Below are 15468 nucleotides of genomic sequence, written 5' to 3' on the forward strand. Positions count from 1 at the left end.
CCAGCCACTAACATAGGACCACAAAAAGCAGAGATCTGTGGGAAGCTTTTGCATTTATGTTAGCCACCGCCTCCGTGGGTGCACAGCCAAGCTGGGGCTGCCCTTGGTCATCAGGGCCAACAGTCTGGAGGACAAGCTGGATGCAGAGCAGAGGAGAGCAAGGACCATCGAGGACCCACAAGGCACCCACTTCTGTCTGTTGAACATTTCTAACTGTGAAGAACTTCTGAGAGTAAGGGCTGCTGCTTCACTTTACCTCCCAAATCTCATGCACATTCTTCTTTCAGCCAATTCTAAACTGGAACCACACAGGGTAGGGATTGGGAAATACAGTACCCAGTTTGACCGAGTTGACAGCACAATCTAACACAACCCTCTAGGAGTATGCAGTTGGACTCCAGTGATAGTAAGTGAAAACCCAGAGAAGAATATGCCATTGTCCCTTCCACCCTTCATTCTATAATTTTACTCAAGGCATGAAACTTCTTTATTGCTACTTCCTAATAATGTATGCATGCACAGTGATTTTAGGTGATACCTAAGAGAGAGAATAGTAATAACAATTGCCTCTATAAGGAATTTAGAAATTTACAAATCACTTTCAAATATGTTTTCACATTTGAGTTTCCAGCAATTCAATGAAGTGAGCAAGGCAAATGTCATAATTGCCATGTTAATAGATGTGGAAACATAGTCTTTGGGCTTTTAAACAACTTGCAGTTCCCAGGGTGCTTTCAGTTCATCATGAATGATGTAACAGAAATTATGCAACTGATTATGGTTTCTGGGTCAGAGGCAGTTTTTTTTTCTGCCCCCAAGAGTGATGAGAGTTTGCTCTACTTCATCCATACTTCATCACCTGTCAATGTGTATGATCCATGCACTTATTCTGAGGTAGCACTGCAAAGACACTGTGCTTTGGTAACAAGAAGGCCTGAGTTTGAAGAATGGCTCCATCGCTTACCGGCTTTGTGGCTATGGGCAAGTCATCTCATCTCTCTGGTCTTCAGAGCTTCCATTTTAAAAATTGGAATAACTTTTGCGATGTTGCAAGCTTGTAAAGATTATATTATATAATGCACATTATTAAAATGCCTAGCATGATGCCAGGCACATAACAAAAATACATAACAACAAATATTTGTTCAACAAATATCTTGTTTCAGCTATAAATCCTACTTATGCCTAAAGGCCAAGGGCAGTTCCATACTAAGCTCTTCCTAACCTCTCTCATGTTTTCCAGTTTCACTCTACCCAGTACCACTCAGAATCCTACTTAATTGTTCTCAGATTGTTTTATATTCTGGTCTTTTTCAATCATTCAACAAATATCTAGTGAGTGCAAACTATTTTTCAGACACTGTACTAAAACCTAGATATAAGATAGTGAGGAAAACAGACATGTTCCTGCCTTCAAGAAGCTTACAGTCATATAAGGAGCAAATCACATATCAATGACAGAGAGCTATACAGTAACAAATGGTGATAATACTGTGAATGCAAAGACCGGGGTGCAATGTGGAAGATCAAGTTTCACTGGAGTGGTGAAAGACATTCTCCTTTGAGTGCATTTAAGCATAGACATAAAGGATTGAAATAGCCAATCATGTAAAGAATAAAAAATAGCATCTCATAGAGAGAGAACAGCAGGTGTGAACACCCTGGTAGTGGGGATAAAAACACCTGAAGAGCCAGCATGGGTGGAGTGCAATGAGCAAAATGTGTGAATTGAGCGTGGGGAGGTAGGCATGGACCAGACCACACAGGTCTTTTGAAATTGGTTGGACTCTTCCAGAAGCAAATCCTGAAACAAATTTGAGCATCCACAGTTTATTTAGGAGGTAAGAAAGTGGGGACATGAGAGAGGGGAGAAAATGAAGCCAATAAAAGGTGTGTGAACAGGTTACCACTGGGGGCACCTGTGCCTCAATCCCTTTGGGACACTCCAGGACATGATAGATGTAGAACACGCACTCAGGAGGCCAGGAAGCTGGTGTTTTGTTTTGTTTTTTTCCAGACATTTTATAAAAAAGCCACTTGCACTCGAATGTTTATAGCAGCACAATTCACAATCACAAAGATGTGGAAACAACCCAAGTGCCCATCAATACGTGAGTGGATCAATAAAATGTGGTATATGTATACCATAGAGTATTACTCAGTCATTAAAAAATGGTGAATTAATACCTTTTGTAACAACCTGGATGGAACTGGAGACCACCCTTTTAAGTGAAGTATCACAAGGATGGAAGAACAAAAACCATATGCACTCACTACTAAATTGAAACTTATAGATCAACACTCGTGCACATGTGGTAGTAAAACTCAATGGAAATCAAGCAGATGGGATGGGGGAGAAGGAGAAGGGTAAATTCACACCTAACAGGTACAATGCACACTACATGGGTGATGGGCACACTTATAACTTTCATGCACACTGTACAAAAGCAATTCATGTAAGCAAAACGTTTGTGCCCCCGTAAAATTCTGAAGTTAAAAAAATGTGAAAAGTTATGACTTCATTGTTTTTTAAGCTGAGATAATTTTACACCTTTATGGGGTACAATCTGGTGTTTCATTACATATATTTGTTGCATACTGATCGAATCAGGTCATTTAGCATATCCATCACCTTATCCATTTGTCATTTCCTTTTTGTGAGAACACTCAAAAGTCTCTCTTCTAGCTACCTTGTATTAGTAATATACAATTCCCTACTGTTAACCAACTGCACCCGAGTGTGGTTCCTCAAAAAATTAAAAATAGAACTATCATATGATCTAGCGATTCCACTACTAGGTATTTTTTCGAAGGAAAGGAAATCAGGATGTCAAAGAGATATCTGCACTCCCATGTTTATTGCAGCACCATTCACAGTAGCTAAAATATAGAATTAAACTAAGGGTCCAACAGTGGATGAAGAGGTAGAGGAAATGTTGGTATATGTACACAATGGAATATTACTCAACCGTAAAAAGGAATGAAATCCTGTCATTTGTGACAATGTGGATGGACCTGGCCTCTTTATTAACCAAAATGGAGCATTAATTCTCTGGTACTTCTGACTTGACTTGTGCAGGATTAGCACACTCATGGCCAGAAAAACAAGTCCAGGAGCAGAAAGTTATAGACACACACAGAAAACTACCTTCAATGTGTAGAGGTGAATGCTAAAGGGAGGGATGGGGAATGAAGAAGGCCTTATCAGACATATTATTCTAATTACAATAGAGAACCATTGAAAGATTTTAACAGTTGTGTGCTTCAATATAGTTTAGGTTATCAGTTTGCTCAGGTACGTTACAAGATCCTTGAGAACAAAGGACATGCCTTACAATTCTTTAGCACTAGCCACAGCAATGACACAATGCCATTCACAGACTAGGTACTGAATAAATATATTTGATTTACTATCCAGGAGTAAAAGCATATGATGAATCCAAGTTAACTGGACCAAAAAAGATCAAATTAAAGCTTTACTCACAAAGATGTTTGGCATCACTTTCCATTAACTCTTTTAAAGTGGCCAGACAGTGCATGGGGCCACCTTGGTATCCAGGGAGTTAACCATAATCTGGACTATTTGTAGGAAATGTTTTAGAAAGAATTCAGTCATCAGATGGGAGAACCAAGCCCCCTTTAACCCTGAGACAGGAGCAGAATAATGCCATGGTTGGAAGCACTGACTGTGGAGTCCCAGCCAGAGCATACAGAGCTTTGACCCTTAGCAATTATGAGACCTTGAACAAATTATTTAAGCTCCTTAATCCCCAGTTTCCCCATCTGTAAAATGGACATAATAATAATGACATTTACCTCAAAAAGTTAGTATAAATATTAAATAAAATAATATTCTTTGCCCAGTATGTATAATCGTTAGCATTCAGTAAATGTTATTATCATCATTAAAATTTTTACTTAGAGTTCTTCTGTTTCTTCAAGCCTACACCACAGGGGGGGAAAATCCTCATTTTCAATGGACAGTTCTTCCCAGAAACAGACTTCCCCTAGAAGTTGGTGCTTACTACATCGTCTGTCGAGTGAACAGAGAAGCACACTGGATACCACAGAGTGGCACCCACACCCTGCCCTTCCTCTCCCGCTGCCTTGCTCTTGTTACTGCTGCTCCCTCTGACCCACCTGCTCCCAGGAGAATTCCGACCCAGGTGTCCAGTACCCTCACAAAGTACCTTTATAGGGTGCAAAAGGCCCGACCAGCGGAACTGAACTGAACTGCACATTAGTAGTCATATTTCCTTATTTGCACTTTTTTCTCTGATTTCATTGAGATGTGTTCTCTTTGTAGAAATTCTGGAAAAATGTATTAAAGTATAAAAAATAGGAAAATAAAGCTCTTTAAAACCACTCTAAGTTATGGTCATACATGTTTAGCTGTAGTGTTTTTTAATAACCTTAGAGTCAAATGCTTTTATATTATGTCTGACCTAAAACTCTTTTACAGTTTATTTTCCTTTTCTTTGTGCTCTGGCCTATGTGAAAACAAAAATTTGGGGGTACTATTCTCCACCTCCCAAACATAGGTGTTTGCCCATCTTTGTACCTCCACTTCCTGGACACTGGAAAGAGTTGTCTCCCTCTATTGGCTGACAAGAATAGCAGTGCCAGGATCAAGGTCAAAATGACACCATAGCTGGGGCCAGAATGGCAGGTGCAAACCCAGAGCTGGGCAAAGACCAGAAGCCAGTTGGTGCCTATGTCAGGTGAGTTGTCAATCCATCTCCTAAAGAACAGTCCCATTGGAGGAGTTTGTGCTGTTGTCTTCTCACTGCAATTACAAATTCAGCCTGCGAGGGCGGCTCTAATCAGCAGCTTGGGTTCCATGGGCTCCAGGGGACTCTTCCAGCCACAGGTTTATCCAGTTGGGAACAGTCATTCATGCAAATTGAGAGCAGAGAGTTACTTTTTAAGAGAATCTAATTTAAGCTCTCAAACTCGACAGCTGTTTGGGACGCTCATCTTACCGCACTTGACTAGGATGAATGTCAGGGCTGCCTGGGCGGGAACTTCCAAGAAAGCTGGGGCTATGCCACTGCCCATTCCCCCAAAGGGTTTAAGTTGGGGCTTCTCAGCTCTACATCATGAAACAAAATAAACAGATTACATCAGCTGGAACAGATTCTAGCTGTTGTTCTGTCTACTTCAACACACACTCCAGGAAGATGTATCTATCCTTGCTTTCCAGTCTTTCAAGTACTCAGGAAGTTCTTTAATGCAAACCCAAGTTCTCCTATTGCCATCTAACCTCACCTGGTGTTTACTTCCTCTGGGAGATAAGGTTTCCTGGCACAACAAAGGTAGTGTTAGGTAGAACATTAAGTACCCTGCTACTGGAGTCAGACAAACTTGAGTTTGAATCTCAGCCTCTCAGCTTGTGAGCCATGCGACTTTGCTGACTTGACTTTGCCACTCTGTCCTTTGGCTTCCTCATAAGTGAAATGGGCACAACAATAAGACATACACGTTGGGGTTGTTGTGAGGATTAAATGAGATAGTATATGTAATGTTCCACAATTCAGAGTTCCAGAAATATCATTTATAAATATGGAAACAGGTATATGGCATTTGCAATGTACCCGGCACTGTAACCTAATTTTAACCTCAGAGTGGGAAATAGACTCTTTAGTCCTCCCTTTTTTTTTTTTTTTTTAAGAGCTTATGTTATCTGTATGGCTTGGTGAAATGATGGCCTTACTTGTTAGTGATATAACAGAAAAATTATTTAACCCATAGTAAGGGCTAAAATCAATCATGAGCGAGCACAAGCTCGCTCTCTCTCTCTCTCCCCTACTAGCTGACAGACACCCTGCAGGATTTTGTTTTTTACATCTGAAAAGAGTGAACAGATGGAAAGGAAATATAAAGCTTTTTCTTTTAAAACTGCTTTTGATAATTTGTTTTTTTTTGTTTGTTTGTTTGTTTTGTTTTGTTCAACTTCATTTTTTTTTTCACTCTGTTGCCCGGGCTAGAGTGCTATGGCATCAGCCTAGCTCACAGCAACCTCAAATTCCTGGGCTCAAGCAATCCTCCTGCCTCAGCCTCCCAAGTAGCTGGGACTACAGGCATGTGCCACCATGCCCGGCTAATTTTTTCTGTATGTATTTTTAGATGTCCAACTAATTTCTTTCTATTTTTATTTTATTTTTTATTTATTTATTTATTTATTTATTTATTTGTAGTAGGGATGAGGTCTCACTCTTGTTCAGGCTGGTCTCAAACTCCTGAGCTGAAACAATCTGCCCGCCTCGACCTCTCAGAGTGCTAGGATTACAGGTGTGAGTCACCCTGCCCGGCCCTCATTTTTTTAATTATTATTTTTATTGATAATTTGTTTTTTAGAGTCTTGGAGTTCCAGAGTGAACAGCAGGGTATAAACTTCAGGCCTCAGCCATATCTCAAGGGCAGAGTCACATCACCAGTGATAACTTCTCCAGGGAAAGGTTGGGGAGCCAACTCTTTGACACCCCACTGTTGCTTCTGTTATCAGCCGGCCACTAAGAAGAGAGTTCGCAGTGCCCTGTTAATTCAGCTACAGCCATAAACCTTCACATCCCCTAAATAAAAAGCCTGAATACCTGGTTCTCTCTGCCAACATGCTCTACCTCCTTCACTTCTATGTTGGCCCTTTTTCCACCCAGGAAAAAGTAAATAAACTTCTTGGTCTATCCTAATCTTTATCTAGAGAAATCTTCTCTCAAAACCCAAACTCGCTAAAACACACACCCTAACACTTAGGATGTTTTTTGTTTTTTGTTTTTTTTCCTTTAAGCTATTTCCTAATTATGGAAAGCAGAATTTAAAAGAATCTAAGATTTTTATCATTTTACTTACGAAACTGCAAAGCATCCTCTACTTGGTCAGTCTCAGAAAAGTCCTAGGATCCTCATCTCTTTTCCCTCTGGTCCTAAAAAAAGAGACCAAAGCTACCACGAGTCCCTGTCAGAAAAAACCAAACAAACAAACAACAACAACAAAAAAAAAAACAGAAAATAAAAATAAAGACCAAAGCAGTGAACCATTAGTGATGAGATTTAAAGGAGCAGCAGTTTCCTTATACCTAGTTTCCTCTTCAGCTACACACAAAAATAAGGCCAAGCGTATGTGTCTTTCCTCCTGCATAAAAACAAGAGGCATCTTCTCTTCCCCCTGAGAATTGGTTCCACCCTCAAGGCCTTCAAGGCCTTTTGGGACCACCGACAAGGCACAGTTACTTCTTTATTTGGGTTATATTTGTGTATCATAAATGCTAGTTGCAGAGGGACTATGATGTTATTAGACCTTAGCTTTGTCTTTTTATAAACAAACTTTCCTGCAACTTTGACTTTTATGTTTTCCGCTTCTATTAACTGAGCCTTTCTTAACCCCCTCCCCAGCTCTCACCAATGCTGAACCCCTGGTAATCCTTTCAAGAAGTCCATATGCTCCACTTCCTTCTACTCCCCGGGAAGAGCAGCATTCAGTATCCTTGCTCTCCACTCCCATACTCAGACCACAGTTGTGTCCACAGGACTCAGCTCTGCCTTTATGGAGTTCACTACAAGTCACTTTGTCACTCTACTCTTTCTATATCCTCCTTAGGGTCCTCTACTATCTTCCCTGTGATCGCCCATCCTACTCAGTGACTTCATGGGAAGAATGGCTATCCTCTCTTCTCCCCACCATCACCATGGGGAATGCCAATCATTCACACCGATAATGCTTCTCATATTCTGGCCTCACATGTTCCTTTTCCTTCCTTTGGATTTCAGATACCTGCCAAACATCCATCAACTGTAATCCAGTCCAGCAGAACATATAGTGAGTTCAGTAAAAAATTATTGACTTAGCTAGATGTGAACCTGAAATTCCTCCCTTTGTTTTGTCCTTTGAAATGCCATAGCTATATTTGGTTTGCTTTCATTGTTTTTTAAAAAGGAAATCTGACAGTAATATTTGCTTATTGAAAAAATAATTCAAATTTGTACAGAAGTGTATACGTTTAAAAATTACATACTCCCGATCTCCTTAACTCCAGAGCCTTCCATTTGCAATGTACCTCAGTCACTTAGCAAGGACCCCACTATACAGACCTATATATCCCTCAACTTGCCTCCACATTAAAGATGCCAGTTCCCAAAATATCCCCTCTGACCATCATCACCCACCCTTCCTCCTCTCCCAACTGCTTGCAAGCCCTAAAATTGCTTCGTATTTTTTTTTTCACCACCAGCCACTCTGTGATTCTCTAGTTTCCATTTCTCTCACCTCTGTCAGACTTGGCATATGATTAACCATTTCACAAACACACTTCCTACCATCCCAGGATAATTCAATACCTTGAACTTCTGTCCCAACCTGCCAGCCCCCTGCCTTCAGGAATGGTTGCCAAGTGTTATTAGAGAAGGTTGAGAAGCCACTGGACTGGATCCACCCCAAATCTATTCTTTGTTGGGTCTACTGATAACTCACATCAGATTTTATTCACCTTTAATTAACCCAGCATCCAACTTTCCATAGCCTTTCTATCTTTCTCTCATTCTCCTCAAAGCCCCAGTTCTGTCTGGTTCCCAACTCACAATGGAGGATTTTATTGCCTGTCTTACTGAGATATATTCTCTCTTGTTTGAGAACTTTAAATTCTTTTGTTCCTACCTCAACATCTCTATGTATCCAGCCTCCTCCCCCTCCCCTACATCTGAGGTTGTGCCCTCAGCCAGTGCTCTTGATCCAAGACCCCTCCTCCTCCCTCGTTCTGTGCTCATCCACCAGGTATCTCTCTGTTCTGGCATCTTCCATCTTTCCTTATGAGTTGACATCTCAGCCTTTGCATATATGACCTTCTCTAAGAAAATCCTTACTTATCCTAAAGTCTCATCATTTTCCAATCCCTCTTTCATTCTCACTATCAAATGTTTTAAAATTATGCTTAAACCAATCACCCTCACTAGGTGTGCACCAACACTTCTTGCTGAACATCTTCCATTACATACTTCTCCCTCTCTCCTCTCCAGACAAACTCCTTTCAAAGTCATCAGTGATTTCCCAATTACCAAGTCTCCCAGACAATGTTTCCCAAACAAGTCTCTGCTGCAGCACTCACTGTTGACATGGAACGTTCCCTCTCCTTACTCCACCATTGTTTTGATCTCCTCTCACTTTGATCACTCTTTTTGTCTCCATTACTGGCTCCACTGCTTCCTCTACCCTCCTAAATTCAGGTCTCCTCAGACCTTCTATCGTTTTATACTCTCCTTCGATTATCACTGTAGAGGGATGACCCTCAGATCTTGATCGCCAGCTTCTTATTTCTTCTGAGGACCTTACTTAAATTTCCAGACAATCTCTCAGTATCTGAAACCCAAAATATACCAAATAAGGTCTAAGATCCATCTTTTTTTTCCTCCCCCAAATCACCACTCCTGCTAACTTCTCTAAAACCTCCATATACATAATGGTATAACGTTTTATGTCATTAGTATAAAAAGTTTTCCCCATCTACCATGACTTTTCCTCCTTTGCCCCTTATCTTGTTGCTTGCCAAATCCAAGGTATTGCACCTTCACATTTTCTCGAGAATCAGATGTCTCTGTCTCACACTGCCCTATGTCAGGCTCTTCTTTCCTCTCACTACAGCTACTGCAATCATTTCTCCTATTTTTCTCCATTCCATGTTTTCTATTCTGCCAGATCAATTTTCCCAAACTGTGTGCTGTGGGAGCCATAGGATGTGTCGCCTGCATGGAATGGGAGCAGGGAAGAGTAGGTCTGATGGCAGATGAAGGAACTTGGCAGCTACTCAGCTCAGGCTTTTTCAGTGTGACCTCATTAATCATTCTGAAATACCAAGTCCAGCACTATGTCTTTCCCTAACTTTAGGCATAGTCATATTGTCTTGCAAGTACTTACGGAAATGCAATAATTCTTAAAAATTATGTTGTTGTTCCAGATGGTCTGGTTACAGAGACTCTTCCTTTTCCCCTTTGATCCTAGAGTTGGTGTAGAGGCTACACAGCTGCTGGGAAATCTAGGTCCGTGAAAGTGATGATCGAGAGAAATCCAAGAATGGAAAACAAAGAATTGGTGGTTCTGCCACAGAGAAGTTGAGTCACCAAGTCATTTAACTTGTCTTAAATTTAGTTTCCTGGAAAAGAAAAATGAAGATAATGAAGGTAACAGTAGTTCCAACCCCTTATGTATGAAGAATGAGAAAGAAAATAATATTTATTAATTTTATGTGAAGGGCCAGGCATTGTGCCAGGTGATACATATGTTTAATGCATTTAATCCTCATAAATAGCATGGGGTAGGTAGTATTATTGTTTTAATTTGTCTGAAGAAACTGAGGCTGAGAGGAATTAAGTAACTTGCCCAAGGTTACAGAGGTAACAAGCAGAGTACCCAAGATAAACCTGTCTGACCCCAAAGATTTCATTCTTTCCCATTATTCCATTTGGTTAGTTCAAAGCACAGCCTTACTGGAAAATGGCAGTGTCATTCCATGAAAAGTGCCTCAAATTAAGAACCACAAGTGTGCCAACTGCATGGACAAGGTGAGTCTCTCAGAACACTCACAAACTCCCCAACTACCATTCCTTCTCTTTAGGAAATTCTACTAATCCTTTCTAAGTCACTCTCAAATATTACCTGTTTCAAACCTTTTACAACTGCCTCTTCCTACATCCCTAAAGCTATGACTCCATCTTCCAAGACACCTGTATACAGTAGGCCTTACTATCTTATTTCACAGTTATTGTCAAAGACAATTAAAGCCAGAGACAAGTACAGTACCTGGCATAGAGTCAGCACTCAGTAAGGGTTTTCTGAATGAATGAATGAAGTGTAATAGTACACCAATCATTTAATCTCTCTAGATTATCAGTTTTTTCCATCTTCAAAATAGAACACTCGTCTCTCATATATCACAGGTATATCATGAGAATTCAATGAAACAATATGTTGTGTGGCTTAAAAATAAAACTATTATATAAGACAAGGCCAAGCAATTGCACCTTCTATGGAAAACAGATCAACAACAGGGAGGTTCTCATTCATGTTAATCCATGTGAGCTCTCTAAATGTTAAGTGATTATAAGCCAGGAAGAAAGAAAGGGAGAGAGAAAAAGAAATAACACAAAATATTGATATATTAGATTTTCGCATGTCTATTTTCTTAAATTTTATACTTTTCCATCATATTAGAAGTTCTTTAAGTAAAGGGATTATCCCTATTTTTTTCTCACACAAAAATACACATACATACACACACAGAGCACTTATTTGAGAACACCACTCTGTACAACAAATCATTAACTTCCTGAGTGATTTGCACATGGAGGTGCCTTATGATGATGAAGATCTTATAGAAAGGAGTTAAGTCCTTAATCCTTTAGAGACAAAGAGCATTAGGTTTGAGCCATGGTTTGGCCACATGCACTTAAGTGACCAAGACATTTAACTGCTCTTGTATTTATTTCCTTAAAAAATAAAAAAAAAATAAAAAATGAGAATACTAATGGTACCTACTCCTTAAAATTCTTATGAGGATTAAATGAATTAACCCATATAAAGTGTATATCATTGTACTGGGGCCAAAGCATACCTTCAAATATTATTATGATGCTGAAGATGATGACGATGATGAAGATGATAATGGAGGTGATGAGAAATAATGTATAGCTGATTATTTCTCATTATGCTGAAGCTAACAGCTGAGCATTTTTCTGTTAGGATAATAGAAATTATCTAAATAGGAGCCTAACACTTCTTGCTTTATGGGACTTGACAAAATCCAAGACACATCCACTCATATTATCTCCTTTGTGCCCCTGTGAGGCAACTCTGCAAGGCAAACAATTAGAGAAAGAAAATTGGTTCATAGAGGTTAAGTTCAAAGGTCAGTATTATGCTATGTCTGAGTAGCACTAGGACTGGGACATAAGCCTCCTGTCTGCCACTTGGGTCTCATTTTGTAGTTTCTTTTCTTTCTTCTTCTTCTTTTTTTTTTTTTTTTTTTGAGACATAGTCTCACTCCTTCGTTCTGGGTAGAGTGCAGTGGCATCATCATAACTCACTGCAAACTCCAACTTCTGGGCTGATCCTCCTGTCTCAGCCTCCAGAGTAGCTGGGACTACAGGCCGCACCACAACACCCACTAATTTTTGTATTTTTAGTAGCGATGCAGTCTCACTCTTGCTCAGCTCAAGCTGGTCTTGAACTCCTGAACTCAAGGAATCCTCTCGCCTCAGCCTCTCAGAGTACAAGGATTACAGGCATGAGCCACTGCTTCTGGCCACATTTTATAGTTTCTTTTTCTTCTCCAATAACGTTTCTAACAAGCATTGAGTGAACCAAAGCCCAGTGATGCTTCTGCTCAAGACATCAGAACAACAATAGGATTTAGATCAGCACCAAAGATAATAATAGCTCTTATTTTTCTAAGGCACTTTTTCCTTCTGTTTTAAGAGCTCTGGCCATATGCATTCCAGAAATCCATAAAAAATTATGCCATACTAACAGCAATATTTGAAATATAACTTTGTTTCTGGGGAGCTTAAAGCACTTTGTCATTGATCATATTTTCTTTATTTCCATTTATATGTTTGAATGATCAAAACTTCTCATTGACAGTATTCTCCCTGAAACATAACCATGGTCTTCCTAGCAATTCATCAAGAGCAGGTAACACTGGCTTCTTTTATGCACTGCATGTTGTTATGGGCGAAGGTGGGAAAGCTTTGGTTTCCCTAATCATTCAGATAAAATTCAATTCATTTCAACAACATTTCTTGTCCCCATCTTACCTACCAGGTTCTCTGCCATGTGCAAATCCAGGAAGGGACTGCATAGTCTAATCATCGTGTCACTCACTGCTTCCTGTTCTAATCCCAAACTTCCTTTGGCCGGTGACAATACCACACAGCTGGCCAGCAGGATGAAGGAGTGATTTGGTGGAGGCTGTTATCTCTCATTCTCATATGTGCTCTTTGGCCACAGTTTAAATAAACATGTTTCTCCCCTTTCCTTGTCCCATGGGGTGTGCAATATTTTTCAAATCCACTTAGAGTAGATAATAAAATAGCAAAAGCAGGTCACTTGACTTGTCTGGGTTGGGCTCTGATTTCTGCATTTTGACTCTTAGTTCAGATATATGTTGATCTTGAAAAGCTTCTCTAGACATTCCTCTATGCTTCAAGAAGGGGCCCCCAGTGACTCAGACCATCTCCCTTGTCCCAAGGTCCCCTGTGCCTCCCCACCACCTATGCCCAATGGATAATATGGCTTCCTGCTTTACCAAGATCAACATGTATGTCTCAGGGCCTCATACATTATCTTTACTTACAATGTTACTGCCACTACTGCTATCTCTAATTCCTCCCCAGTAATCTTAGGGAAATGGGGTTCTTTTCTCAGGAAAACTAACCTCTCCCTGAATATCTCAGATGTCATTCTTCCTTCAGCAGCCATTCTCTCTCCTCCACCTCCAGATCTCTAAGTACCTCAGCCTGTTCCTCAATCTCTGAGCTTAATTAGCTAGAGTCCTCTCTAAGGAGGGATGTCCCTCAAGTCCAGAGACCTTCCTTTCCCTTGCCTACTGTGGCATTTCATCTTGCTGGGTCTTCTCCTATTTCTCTGATTACTCTTTTTCTGTTCCCTGTATTGCTTCTGGCCTCAGCTCTCCACTCTTCCCACACTATTTCTACTCCCTTGTCCATTCATCTATTCATTCATTTGGGTCCCCTATGAAGAGGACCTAATATCTGCTGGCACCAATCTAGGCACAGGGGTACAGAAGTGAACATAACAAACAAGGCTGCTTTCATGGGAAACATCCTAATGGAAGGAGGCAGAAAATTAGCAAGTACATAAATTGGAAATAAGATAATTTTGGATAGTAAGAGAAGACATGGAGAACAAGAAACGGGATAATAAGATAGAAAGTAGCTTCGGGTGAGGGAGGTAAAAGGAAACTGGTTTTGAGTGACCAGAGAGTGCCACTCTAAGGTGAATTCATTTGAGGCAAGACCAAAATGACAAGAAACAAGCCACAGGGTGGAGGGCATTCCAGGAAGAGAAGGCATTAAGGGCAAAGGTTGTATTAATAACAATAATAATAATGGGAAAGAGTAATAATGGGGAAAAGCTTGATAAGTATGAGGTACATTTTTTTAAAAATTAAGTGCCGCTGAAACATTGTGGACAAGACAGATAGTGGTAGACATGAGCGCAGAGACATAGCTGGGGCACAGGGCCAGCTTTGTTAGGCCATGGTGAAGAGTCTAGATCTTATTTCAATGCAGTGAGGTGCCATGCAAGGGCTTTAAGCAAGAGAAGTTCATAATCGTATGGAATACAAAGATTGCTCTGCCTACTGTTTGGAGAATAGAACGTGTGGTTTCATCCATCAGCTGCAAGGGGAGAATGATCATTAAATTGGAAAAGACCAAGCAAACATCAGCAAAAAAGGATTGAAGCCAAAATGGCATAAAAGAGGAAGATAATTTAATTTAAACGAGCTTAAAACTCTCAGAACAAGGCCAAATGTACTTCAGGGAACTTAAGGTAATTGCAAAAGTGACTGAGAGCCATGGCCAAAAAATCAAGGGAAACAGCAGAAGACTGAAGAGACCAAATGCTCCTATTTTCAATCAAGGAGAGGATAGAAGAAGTGGCAATTAGAAACTAGAGGGAAAATCCTCTAAGTGACTACCTGAAATGCGGTTGGTAAACATTTAGAAAAGAACATTATGAATATCAGCAGTCAGCATAAATAGACATAAAAAATTATGTAAAGCTAAGCCAATTCCTGCTGTGGTAGTTGTTGTGGTGGTTGATAAAATGATCAGAATGAAAATATCAGTCACTCTATGTATCTCAATCTTGGTGAGACTTTCAATAAAATAATAGAATCTCAGAAATGATTGGAACAGTATCATAATCTATTCCAAATTTCTAACCTATAGAAGATTTTTTTCCCCTAAACATTCCAGCAATTGTTTGGATAACATCTGTTTGTACACAATAAAAGGTAATTCATTCCGGTTTGGAATGGTTTGAAATGTGTTACTGAAAATCTGTTTCCATGTGAATGTAAACCATTGATTCTATTTCTTTCCTGTGGATTATAATAGTTCTAATTCCTCTCACATATGCCTTTTATTTTAAATTTTCAGAATGTGTCATGCTATACACATGGAAAATAAGGAGATGTGTTTGGGTATGTATTTATGATTAAGCAACTGTACTAAAGAAGTTTAATTAGTAGCTGATTGTCAAGCTAGAGTGAAGTCTTTAGAATCATGCCAAAGGGCTCTCTTTTTATTTTTTTCTATTCTTTTTTTTTAAGTAAAACTACGTCTGGATCAAGGAATTGTCAAGCCTAGAGATGAAATAAAGTGAAAGAAGAGAGATATATTGGGTGATTGAATCTGAATTCAATAAAAGTATTAACAGAATATGATACTTGGTTGAAAC

The sequence above is a fragment of the Eulemur rufifrons genome, chromosome 6 (assembly GCF_041146395.1).
Source record: "Eulemur rufifrons isolate Redbay chromosome 6, OSU_ERuf_1, whole genome shotgun sequence".
Lineage (NCBI taxonomy): Eukaryota > Metazoa > Chordata > Mammalia > Primates > Lemuridae > Eulemur > Eulemur rufifrons.